At 50.8% G+C, this 12,223-nt stretch overlaps 1 long non-coding RNA gene across 1 annotated transcript; it reads right to left on the reverse strand.

Annotated features, from left to right (window-relative positions):
• Positions 1–5,403: 5,403 nt before the first annotated feature.
• LOC122380442 lies at positions 5,404–11,955 on the reverse strand. The gene is made up of 2 exons (XR_006256333.1): positions 11,764–11,955; positions 5,404–5,638 (listed from the first exon to the last, which is right to left on the reverse strand). It is a non-coding gene; the product is annotated as an uncharacterized LOC122380442 (long non-coding RNA).
• Between the last annotated feature and the right edge of the window lie 268 nt (positions 11,956–12,223).

A 12,223-nucleotide genomic window follows, 5' to 3' on the forward strand; every position in this document is an offset into this window, starting at 1 on the left:
TCGTGAAGCGTGGTCGACTCAAACGAACTGTGACAAACACCACGAGCTCGTTGCGCTGCGTGTCTGGGAACGTTTGCGTCCAATGAACTGCGTGTGACTCGCGGGAACCTTGGTCGCCGCCGTCCCGATATAGGATGGCTGTCGCCGGTGGGAGCTTTCTCAAGGTAACGCATCACGTGCGGAGTCGATTTGAAAAACGGATGGGGTGCCGTTTTTCTTTTACGGTTCTCATCGGCTCGCAAGTCGCAAGTGCCCACTCGAGGTTCGAGCTATAGTCAAGGTCGGTTAGCAACTCAAAATGAATACTTGTTAGTTCAGTATTTCAGGCAAACACAAAACGGAAAAAAGTTTTGTTTTTAATAGTAAGTACTAGGATCAGTATGTTTTCAATTCTGGCTCATTGGTCATAAGTTTAAGGATTGTTTGGGTTGATGCTTCAATACGATACATCGACCATAATGTCCACGCAATGTGAATACGAATTGAGCCCCTGGTTGACGACAATTAATGGAGCCCACGAGGCCTTTCTTTCACGCACTACATTTTTGGTGAAATGATTCACAAAAGCATGGGTCTCCTGGAATTTGTGTGTGAACAATATATCAACTGATAAATTCGGTCGTAGATTAGGACCAAATCATTCCAATCTAATGTATAACGTGTTCAGACAAAGAACTGCACCTACAAGTTCGGATTGATTGGGATAGGTACATAAAGCAGGACATAGCTTCATCTTTATAAGAAATATTTTCCTTTTGAAGGTTATCATTTGGATGACTGATGTCATCACTGTCAACCGTGGAAGCCGTATGGCTACCCATCTACGCTGGAGTACGAAAAACATAATCTCTCGTGGTACAAAATAATAATGCTTTGATCAAATAGCTCACCAAAAATGTCCAGAAATGACCGTAGAATCAATCGTAGAATGCAGGAAGCTAGCGTAGGCAATGTTCATTCTTCATCTGTGTACCTGTTCATTCGTATGGTGACATGGACATTGAACAGCGCAGAGTGATTGCTATGCATTGTTACCTTTGAATTTCCCGCTCGTCTTCCTGCTCCCATGGTTGTTGGAATCGACTTAGGCCAGTACGTTGAACTGGGATTTGGCCAGCCGTAGGTATCATTTGCGCCGTGCTGCGATGCACTGTTGCGCTTCAAATGTGCAGGCACACCTTGTGCAGCAGCTCAGAAACGACGACTAGCCATTACCGCGCCACAACCACCGCCACTGCGCCAATCTCGGGTCATTGCGGCTCATAACTAGTGTCGTCGGCAGCGAGGTGATTGCAACCACTGTTCGCTCTTTTGCACAAAGCTGCGCAGGGTATAACCAATCTTGCGCTTTCTTTGTTAATCATCATCTACCGTTACAATGCATGAAATTAACAGTAGAAATGTCAGCTGTTTGATCAATAGTGTCCGGGTACTGCCCTGGCTCACAGAGGTGCTGCCCAGGCCCACAGTACCGTCCAGTGTCCAGGTACTGCCCTGGCTCACAGAGGTACCGCCCTGAACCACAGTACTGTCCGGGTACTGCCCTGGCTCACAGAGGTACTGCCCTGAGCCTGACCCACAGAGGTAGGCCGCTCTGACCCACAGAGGCGGTAGCTGGCCGGCCAGCCGCCTCCCATTTACATCTGAAATCAGAGCGGGCGCCCCGCACAGCAGGACACCCAAAAACAAAGTCCATCTTTACCCATGCAAATGGGCCGGGGCGGCGAGCGGGTCAGCTCTGCGGCTCAGTTCCGGCCGACGGCGGATTCAATTACAGACGGCGAGCGCGGGGTAGACCGAGCTCACTGCCGGCCTGGTGGAAATGCCAGTACAGTGGAGTACTGTGAGTAGTGTGAGTAGTGGAGGTCTTCAGAGGAGTGGGGAACGGTCGAAAAGCAGCCTGTTTGCATAGGAACTAACAAAATAATTAAGCATCAGACTAGAAATCGTCTCCGATAAGGCAGTTATCATTTTAATTGCATAGCTCATTTAATAATTAAAGGAGCCGAGATGACGCCAAATGAACTCCTAAGCGTAAAATAATATACATTGTCGTGAATTAGGAAGCGAGCTTCTAACAGCTCAAACTTGCCGGTTCAAAGAGTACGCGCAGCGCGCACAAGGCTATCACGCACTGACTTCAGTGCGAGTTCATCCTCTTAGAGACTGCTCGTCCTTCAACCGGTCAACGAAAGGAACCGAAAGCAGATGAAGAAACCTGCAAACCATTTACGGCCTACGCAATAAGACTCAACCAACGCTTGAATGGAATAAGCCCATTATCCGAGCGTAAGCGGCCGTTTCTTGGTCTTCAGCCCAGTTGACCCGTGATGCATATGGTTATGGCTTGAATAATCCAAATCTTAGGCCGATCATCGGCCCAGTCAGCGTGCAAACGCGTTGGCCTAAGCGGCGGCCAGATGCGGTGATAAGCGTTGCGGCGCTGCGCGGACCGTCCAGTTCGGCTCACCGGCCACATTCAGTCGGTCTTAGCGGGACTGCCATTCAGCCGGTGAGTCTCACACGTAACTCAGGCGTGTCCATTGACGTCAGAGAAATGGGACGGCCGGATACATCTGAGACACGGGGACAGGGTCCGAGTCAGAGTCAGAGTCCGGGCAGCGAGCGCCACCAAAGGACCTGAAGATGAATGGCGAGAGGATCGCAACGAGTAGGTCAGCTATAGCGTGCGAGTACCTATGTCAGTACCTACCTACATACCGTAAGTAGGAAGCGTTATTGTCAAAGGCATTGAACATGCTAATTAGGTAGATGAAAACAAGCAGCACGTAATAAACGTTCCGCTGCTCCTGAAACATGGCTCGGTGCCGGCCGCGGCCGAAATGATCTCCATTCTCCACTCTCAGCTGCGGCGCCGGTCTGTACAACCGGCAGACCGGCGGCACGGCGAGGTGGCGCTGTTCTCACGGCGGTTCTTCCCGCTCTCCAGCACCGCGTCAGGAAAATTACACCGTCTTAATTGTGAACGCCGCAGAGCGCTACAAATGCACGCAGCAGCGCCGCATGGCCCATAACCAGGCGCCAACAAATAATAGGGCCAGTTTTGGCTGCAGAGGAGCCACTTCACATGATATCTTCTGATTAGTGTAATTTAGTGCCTCCCTGGAGGTAAATGGATATAGAGATGCGACCAATAAAGTCGGTCGCATCTCTATGCGACCGACTTTATTGTCGGTCGCATATGGACAGTCCCGCGGGGTCAGCACGGGGCTAACGCTCCTGGGGGGAGATTCTGAGCCCGGACCAGGGGCCAATTTAAAGGGCAGCCTGGATCGGGGTGTGAGGAATAGTGTTCCCCAACTTCATGAAGTATGTAAGTACCAACCATGTCCAATGGATACTGAAAGTCTTTTTTAGCGGGACACAGTCCACACACGGCGCACAGAGCACACCTAAACCGTCAGTTGGGTCAATCTACACCAGCGTAACAGGTCCTACCCGCAATATAGCCCCTCTTCGGCCGTTACCGTACGGCGATCGCTGTCCCACGTAATTAGATACGAGCGAATTTGTGTGGTTTCACGTCAGCGATCCCTCTGATTAATTTGCGTTCGTCCAAAACATTGCCGGCGGTCCCGCTACCCGGAACAGCTGGTAAGCAGAGCTGTCTGGCGGCCACTGAGGTGTGCTGAGTGGGCTGTCAGTCCCCGGCGGCAGGCGGCAGGAGTGACGGCTCAATCAGCGCCGCGCTCCCGACCTCCCTCCTCGCCACCCGCCTCTCCCGCCCTGCCCCGGATCTCTCTCCTCTCTCCCGGTACTTCGCTACAGGTGTCCCTCTGCCATCGCCACCGTTACTGGTCTTCAGTCCGTGGCTATTATCACGACGCCACCACTGCCGCTATACTGCTATTACAGCGAGCGGCCTCTGCTGCTGTTGCTGAACGGTTCCCAGGGCCCAATTATCACTCAATTACGATTGGCAATTGGCTTCAAACTGGTCACTGCCTACCGGCTGGTCCCTGCCTCCAAACTGGTCGATGGCTACAAACTATAGTTACTGCCTACCGACTGGTCACTGCCTACAGACTAGTCAAGTGGCCTACAAACTGGTCACTGCCTACCTAATGGTCAATGGTTATAACCGTCGAGTATGTATAGCTTCTGTCATGTGACAGTATTCGTGTAGTGACAACCAACGGGTGAATGAACCAAGGTAAACCAGTCGCCCGAAAAGGTTTCTGGTGTCCTGTAACCCCTGGCCACACAGCAGATCCCGACACCAGTTCGTTTCACTGGTGTCTGTCCCAGTTCCCACTGCACCGGCCACGTACCCTCTCCACAGACCAGCGGCCACCACCGGCGACCACCACCGCTGTCACCGCACGTCGAACAAAGCACAGTTAAAACCGTCACCACCACTGTTCTTCCTCATTATCGCCCATCGGCCGACGGCGTCACTCGTCCCGTCTGGCTGTCGTCACTCGTCCCGTCTGGCTGTCGTCACTCGTCCCGTTCGTCTGTGGTCTATTATAATAAACCACAGACGAACGGGACGAGTCAGCCGTCTATAGACGGCTGACCGCGCTGAGTCGCCGCCGGCGGCACTCTGTAGCAGCCACTGTTTGTCCCTGTCGCGCCGCGTTTGTCGCCGAGCTCTGAGAGCGCCACGAAGGACTCTCCCAGGCAACTGACGCGGCAGCGGTCAGCGTCGGTCGTTAGGGACGCGCTGCCGCCGCCGTTGGCGACGGTTGGTCGCGCAGGAAGTCGGTGTCCAGTGCTGGTGCCGAGGTCAGCCCGGGGTGGTGCTCGATTGGTGGGGACGGTTTGAATCGGTCGTGTGTGTGCAGTTGAGGCCACGCTGTGGGAATGTTTCTGAGTCGCGGGGACAGTTCCGGCGTCTTTATGGACTCGACAATGATCCAATAACCGCCTGACGCCTTCCGGTGTCAACCAGCAGAGGTCACGTCGGCAGGCTGACCTGACCTGCGTCCTGCTACCGTTCGGGTTAGCCGCCTGTCGTCAGCTGAGCCGGGCCATGGTTCATTCAGACGTGCTGCGATATGAGTTGCATGAAAAACTCCGTTTGTTTCTTAGTCACATAGAAATCCAGTGCTGCCGACGCAACTTTCGTAAGCCAAAAATCAAACAGTACATAGTTTGAAGAGTTAGTGGGTGGCATTTATGCCACTCTTTGTTGTATGGCTTATAAGCCAGACAACTGACATAGAACATCTATGGTCTTAAGAAGAAAATTGCTCATAAGAAACACAATTGTGTTCTGAAACTTCAAGTGCTTTCCCCGAGTTTCACCAGAACTAGTCGGCTATTTACTTTTTTTTCTCATTTCACCGTCACATTTCAAGCCTAATCGACTCTGTCCAAACACCACACAACAAAAAACAATTCTCGCACGCGCTCTCACGCCTCAACCTGGACCTCACGTGCGTAGTTCACCGGCACCTCATTAACTTTCGCTTTTCTGCGCTCCTTCCTGGCAGCGGCCCGGCGGGGCCTAAGTGCCACATCCTTTCGCACGCCGACCGGTGTCTGTCACGTCAGTTTCACCCGGTCGCCGGAGCGCCGGCGCCGGGAGTCGAGGTGACGACCCCGCGGAGTCTCCGATCAGTCGATAGCACAGGCACGGTCCAGCTGCTGCCTACCCGGTGTGGCGGCTCACCTTTGAGGGAAGACAGTCACAGCTGTCACTGAGATACAGAGGAACGACGTAAACACTGTCACGTGATAGGAGACGCCCGATGGGGCTGTAGTGTAGAGCAGGTCACGTGAGCGGGAGCAGGTGACGAGGCGGTGTCGATAGTTCTAAGAGCTGAATGTTAGCCATCATAGTTTACATTCATGTATGAAGGAAACATTTGTTTTCAAAGGTACACCTAATGGTTAGGCAAGTAGAAACGTGCCTTTCATTGAAGTACGAATCGTTTGGCAAAATCGTTAATTATAATATGGTTAAGTTTATTTCATCCAGTTAAAGCGAGGGTTAGAACTTAAGAGGATAATAGAAGCAATTTGATTAGTTAGATGTGCATTATGCAATTATCAAATGCAACCGCATAGCTCGTTAACTGCTCCGAGCAGAATTAGCAATTCCAGTAAGCTAGCCGTCGGATGTGAGTCACATCCGGAGGAACTGTTTTTCGCCTCCAGCTGAAGTCATCGAACCCCGCTCCTCCGCTCAAAAATTAGCGAAACGACGCTGGCTCCGTCCTGTCACCCCAGCGAGCGCCACAATGCCTCTGAATGAACCCGGTGCAGTTAATTCGCTGCCAGCCGGCGACAGTTTGGGCACGGGCGTTGTTTAGGGCGGCCGTCACCCTGCTGGCCCTCGGCATTGTCCGCCGGCACTGTGCTGGTCCGAGTCATTGTCGCGTGAACACCTAGCCGGATGCTGGTGCTTCCTAATGCTAGGCACGAGCCGCGTGAGCCATATACCTGTCCTACCTCACTCTTATCCCGGGCTCATCTGCCCGTCTTCATTTACCAGTCGCCGGCGGCGCGAATCATCAGTATTCTCCACGTGGACCGGTGACAACAGCCCTCAGTATCGGGTGTCCGAGTCGCTGTGGGCAGCTCGTCCCACTGCCGATGGTTTGTTTAGCTTGAATCGTTTCGAATCGGTTCGAATCGGCCGGGATCGGTGGGAGGCAGCGCTGCCTGACCGGGCCCGCGTCTCGATGGAAATTTATGGTAACTGGTCAGGCAGCTCGCTGGCCCGTCTGCCGATCCTCAGTCTTCCTTCTGACTTCCGGGCGGACGCACCCAGCCAGCCGAGGGTCGGGGTGCTGCTGACGAGCACGCTCCGCTCAATGAGCCGGTTTAGAGCGCCGGCAGACAATGGGGACGCCCTTCCAGGCTACCATAAATTCGGTAACCGTGGTCTTAACCCCGGTGATCACACGAGATCACCGCATGATGAACTGAGAGGATCATTGTCTATTTAGGAGATGCCAATACGGTGGATTCAGGTGCATGAAGAAATGTACACAAGAAATGACGAAAAGATTCACTTGGTATCATGAATTATTGCTAGCTGATGTTTCGTCTGAAATTGAGGCATCCCATATGGTTCATCTGGAGGGGAAGGACAATGCAGAATGAAATGACAAAAACCTCAGATAGATCATATCGGCAGATGTCCAATATAGCACTGATTTCTCAAAAGCATTCTGTCCGGCTGTCCGCTCGACTTCTGCTTCGATTTTTTTAACCAAAGCCTCGCATCTTTGAGGAAAAGTTTGCGTTGGCAATAAACTGAATACCAGTAAACCGTAATGGTTCAAACACAAAGATCAAATTTCGTTATTACCACTGAAAGTTTCTCATGATTATCGAGAAACTGACATTTGTGGTCATTTTATAATGAGATAATAGCACCAATCATTCGATTACTTGATGAATGGAAACTATGGCCATAGTAACGACATTCGATACCATAAATACCAGTGTCGAAATCCTCACTCATGATGATTTTAAACGGGCAGTGAAAATGACAATAAAAGAAGTGAGAAAAAAAGGACATCAAAGAAACACTTATTAAGCGTTATTTTACGGCTTGCTTGAGTAACTAATCTGGAAAAATGCCTTCCATAGCCAAAACAGTTATCAAAAGCTGGGTTACTCTGACCTTCGTATTAATCACTTTTTCACGATTATGCGAACATTCTATAGTGTTCAATATCTTAGCCGGCATTCTAAAAAGAAGCACATCACCCAAATATTCGGTACATAAGCCAGCATAACGAAGCTCGGCATAAGCTTCTCCACCCAGCCGGCTCCTACACAAGTCGAGCCCACCGCCGCCGCCAGTGCCTCCACCGTAGCGGCTCGGTCACCGCCGCTGCTTTGTTTATGCTCGCGCGGCGGTGGCGGCGGCGGGCGTGCACCCTCTAATCTGACGCCAGGCCGGGTGGCGGCCGGCCGCGCGCGCCGCGCGCCCCCTAATTGCTTCATTCCGTCTCGCCGCCACCCAAACACCGTTCATCGTCGTTCTGCCGGCACGCCCCGCGCCGCGGCCGCCGCTGACCGCGTCACCAGCGACGCATCGCAGCTGATCCGGGCGAGGAGCGGACCGCCGAGTCGTCACAATACTAGTTAGGTCCTGTCAGCAGAGCGTTTGACTTCTTATCGGCCCAGATAGACGCCTGACAGGCTACGATACGCAAGCGTATGCAGGAATCAGCGCACACATAAAGACTGCGCGCGCTGCTTGCACTGCACAAAGCCGGCGGAGTTTCGAACTCACCCCAGCTCTCACAGAGACGTGCGTGCACCCGCGTGGCGTGACGCTGCGTGAGGTCACGCTGTGATGGTGCGATACCGTGATCGTTGCTTCTTGTAGGTTTTGTCGTTTTACGCTCACCTCGGCTTGTCAGCACGCGCCTTCTCAATCGGATATTAATGAAGTCATATCACCTAACGGTATGCTTGATGCCTAACACAATCATATACTCTTTAATTCGTTTACACCCGAATGTGTAGTAGTTACACAACACAAAGGAAAAATTGAATGCACTATTGAATGAAGCCGAATTTCCAAATTACCTTAATCATATAGTGCAAAGCACAATGCGTAAAATAATTCCATATATAGACAACATCTAGCACGCGACACTCATTGAGGCGGAACCGGGCATGCTCAGAGTTACACCTCTACCGGTCAGTGGTTCTGGGTGGGGGACCGGAACGGCCAGAGGGCGGGGGAGGGGAGAGGAGGTGCCACGGGAACTGGGACACGGTCGGGGAGGCCGGCCGGCCGGACTGGCGGTGATCCCAGCCGAGATGGACGTCCGCTGGGAACAAGGAGACGAGGGGGAGACGCACACATAGGGCGGGGGAAGGGGGGGGGGCGATGGAGGTGATACGGCGCACTCGAAGCTGCGGCACAGGAGGCTGAACATCAACAGAGTAGAGCCGAATGCCGATAGCCGCCAACACATGGCGGTATTAATGAACTACAGGTAATAAGTTATGTAGCAGTTATTGTTTGAAGTAAATGTAAATAAATTCAAGTGGCAAATTTTCTTTACTTGTGCGCACACAAATGCATACACAAATAGGCACCTCTAGGCGTTCAGCCACCGTTCGTCGCAGTAACATTGCCTGAGAGGCATGCGTTTAGGGAAAAGACCGTTAGCATTATAGAAGAGAAGAACTGAAATAAAAGGCATGATTATCTACAGCGTTTCCCGAAAAGTCATGTTGCCGTGATAAAACACGCACTTATACCTTCTGATCGCCTCTGACCGTGCGGACAATGTCACTGCATGTCCTTCACGAACGCTTCCAGTCGGATTAGACCAGGACTGCACGCAAAAATATCCGGGTTGTGGTGGGTATTTGGCGATTTACACGGATGGTTTGCCTCTGTTTCACTTTCGACTTACGCGGCAAAACCATGTTGAGCGATGTTGTTCGTGTTTTTCACTGTCACCCTCGCCGCACGTGGACCTTAATCCGTGCAAATAGCGAAGGCGTCAGCTTTGTCGGCACTTTTCATCACCGAGATAGACACCACAAATGGCGACGCTGCACGACGGTGACTAGCACGGTCGCTGTCTAGGGGTCTCGGTGGTCCGGGGTATAGAGCTTCAAACGCACCATCCTTGAACATAGACAGCAGTGAGCCTAATCAAATACCTTGAAGAATGTGTTGAAAGTGATCCATGTGTGTTCTATACTCAGACTTTAAGGAAAACATTCATTAAAAATACCTTCATCAGCTACATGAAATTCGTAATCAAACTTTTCCTTTTTATACTCAAACATTCAGGACTGTGATGGAACGTGGTTAGGCAGCATAAAGCCGTAACATGCTCATGGATTTGAGCGGTTACTTTCAGCAATAACTGCAGTCATGATCCGAAGCAAATAGTACCCGGAACAATACATCAGCTATGCTGTATTCGTCCCAGTCTGTCTACCAACTGGCAAACCGCAAGATTTGACAACCATTTCACCACTGGATTTCTGACAATCTCACCACATGCGCAGCTGCATGTGGTTAGCGGTACCTGGACCTTTTCTTGAAATTTATATTTTCTTTACTCACACCTACCTTGCGAGAAAAGTGTGCTGTTGCTGGTGTAAGGTTTGCCATGTGCTGTTACTTTAATTGAGTTAGATAAAAAAAAAACGCCTTCGAAATATCCAAAAGCTGCATTTATCGTGAACTTTATGTTTGTGATCGTTGAATGTAAAGCATTAGTTCTACCAGGTCATATAAATACTGAGTCATGCTAGGCCTATTCAATTCAAAACTGGGCATCAGGTCAGTGCAGCTTTGGTGCTTAGAGTCAAAATGTACGACGTCGGTGCTCGGCATCGCTGATTGCAATGAAATATTTCTGAATACACTAAATCACCTATTGACAGGTTTCCAACATGGAGTCCAGCCACACACTATGCCGACCACTGATAAAGTGAAACATTGCACATTGAAATTTGCACATTGTTCATGACTCACTCGCACTGATTGACCACTCACTGAGTTTGGATGGTTAGATGTGAACTGGACGACCTCATGCACCGTGTTCATCTGTTCACTGTTCAACGGGCCTGTAACTCCTGGAGTTTAAGTCTCTGCCTCTTTAAATGAAGGAGTGACTTCAGCAATGTTTCCTTCATTAGCTGGGCTAATTCCGCAACATAACGAGGCTGTAATCATGCCTGGCTCTTTGAACCGGCAGTATTGCCGATCATATGCGAACGGACTGCGGCCGTGGAACAATCTATCCTCCTCACTCACAAAAAGACAACGGCTCTCTCAGACATTCCTGGAACGTCTCATTTGTTAAAACAGCCGGCAACGGTTCCTCCCAGACAAATCGTCCGGCATGTGCAAAAAAGGTCATAACACAGACGACTAAAAAACTAATTGTGGGGAATTCGCATTAATTATTTGCCGCTATGCGTATCTCAGCATCCAAATAAATGACAGAGTGACGTTTTCATCACAGGTATTAATGGCTTAGTTTCTCATGGCCATTAGATGCCGAGGTGCATCACATCCTTGGCGATGTGCTCAGTTCTCATTCTCGTGTTTGTCCTTCCATTAATTCAAAACTGAAAACTGATATTGTTTTCATCATAAAAATTCAGAGCATTGTAAGTTGTCCTAATAAAACACGAGTTATCATGAGGGAATGTTGCAAGCAGTCTATGTCTACCTATGACCTATGAGAATCATCATTATCTACATACGGCTGAATCATTAGGGAAAAATTGAAAACACAATTTTTTAATGCAAAAAAATATTTGCTTCAGTTAACAAATAGCGAAATAATGTGCTGGCAACATACCAGAGGCAAGACAAAACGGCGCGACCGCTCTTCAGTATCGCTATGGACATTCTTTCTTCCCCTCCTTCGCCGTTCACGCGCCATTCCCCAGCGTGATTTCCATCCGGTGACCGGCCCAGCTGGCGCCACGCTCCAGTGCCCCCCCCCTCTCAATCGGTGACGCGTGGCCAGCCTCCCTCCCCCTCCTCACCGGCTTCCAGGACCAGCCAGCCCTAATCAATGATCGAGACTGTTGGAAAGGTCTGTCTGGCTGACAGTGGGTTTTAATAAGGTCTACAGACACAATAGCTAAAATTAAATAAGCTCACTCAAATGCTTGTACCATCGTGGTAGACTGGAAACCTTTTCACAACACTTACCCAATGTATCGTCCAATGCATCAAAGCACCACAAGAACACGCCTTCAATACTGACCACCCAACAGCAGTGCCTGCGGCCCACCACACCATCAGCCACCCAGCCCGGTGGACCCGCCCAAAACACTCACCAACTGGGCCCTGGGGGCACTGCCGGCGGCGTCCTCTCCAGCCGAGGCGGGTGGCCGAGTCTGCCCTGGGGCGATCTGACGACCCGTCATCGACCGTGTGCCACCCACCGGGCCGGTAACGGGAACGGCGCCGGTCACCACTGAGCAACTGACCCGCGGTACCCCGTCCGGCCGGCAGGCGGGTGGCTGGAGACTGCAACGAAGATATAGAGGGTAACACCGAGACTGCGACGGAAGCATAGGGCAGTAACTGAGAGACTGCGATGGGGAGTAGCAGAGTATCCTGCTTACGCGGGACAAAACTCTAAAGTCTTTTTTTGACATTTTCGTCTGCTGTGGTAAGAAAGGAATTCGGTGAAATGGAACGATGCTATCTTTGGAATGTATGTAATATTAGTTTACTTTTGCGGTACATGTGTGATTTTATCGAGAGGGACTACAATGCCTTTGTGTTTCTTAC

This window comes from Amphibalanus amphitrite, unplaced genomic scaffold (genome assembly GCF_019059575.1).
Source record: "Amphibalanus amphitrite isolate SeventyFive unplaced genomic scaffold, NRLGWU_Aamphi_draft 000098F_arrow, whole genome shotgun sequence".
NCBI classification, from domain to species: Eukaryota; Metazoa; Arthropoda; class Thecostraca; order Balanomorpha; family Balanidae; genus Amphibalanus; species Amphibalanus amphitrite.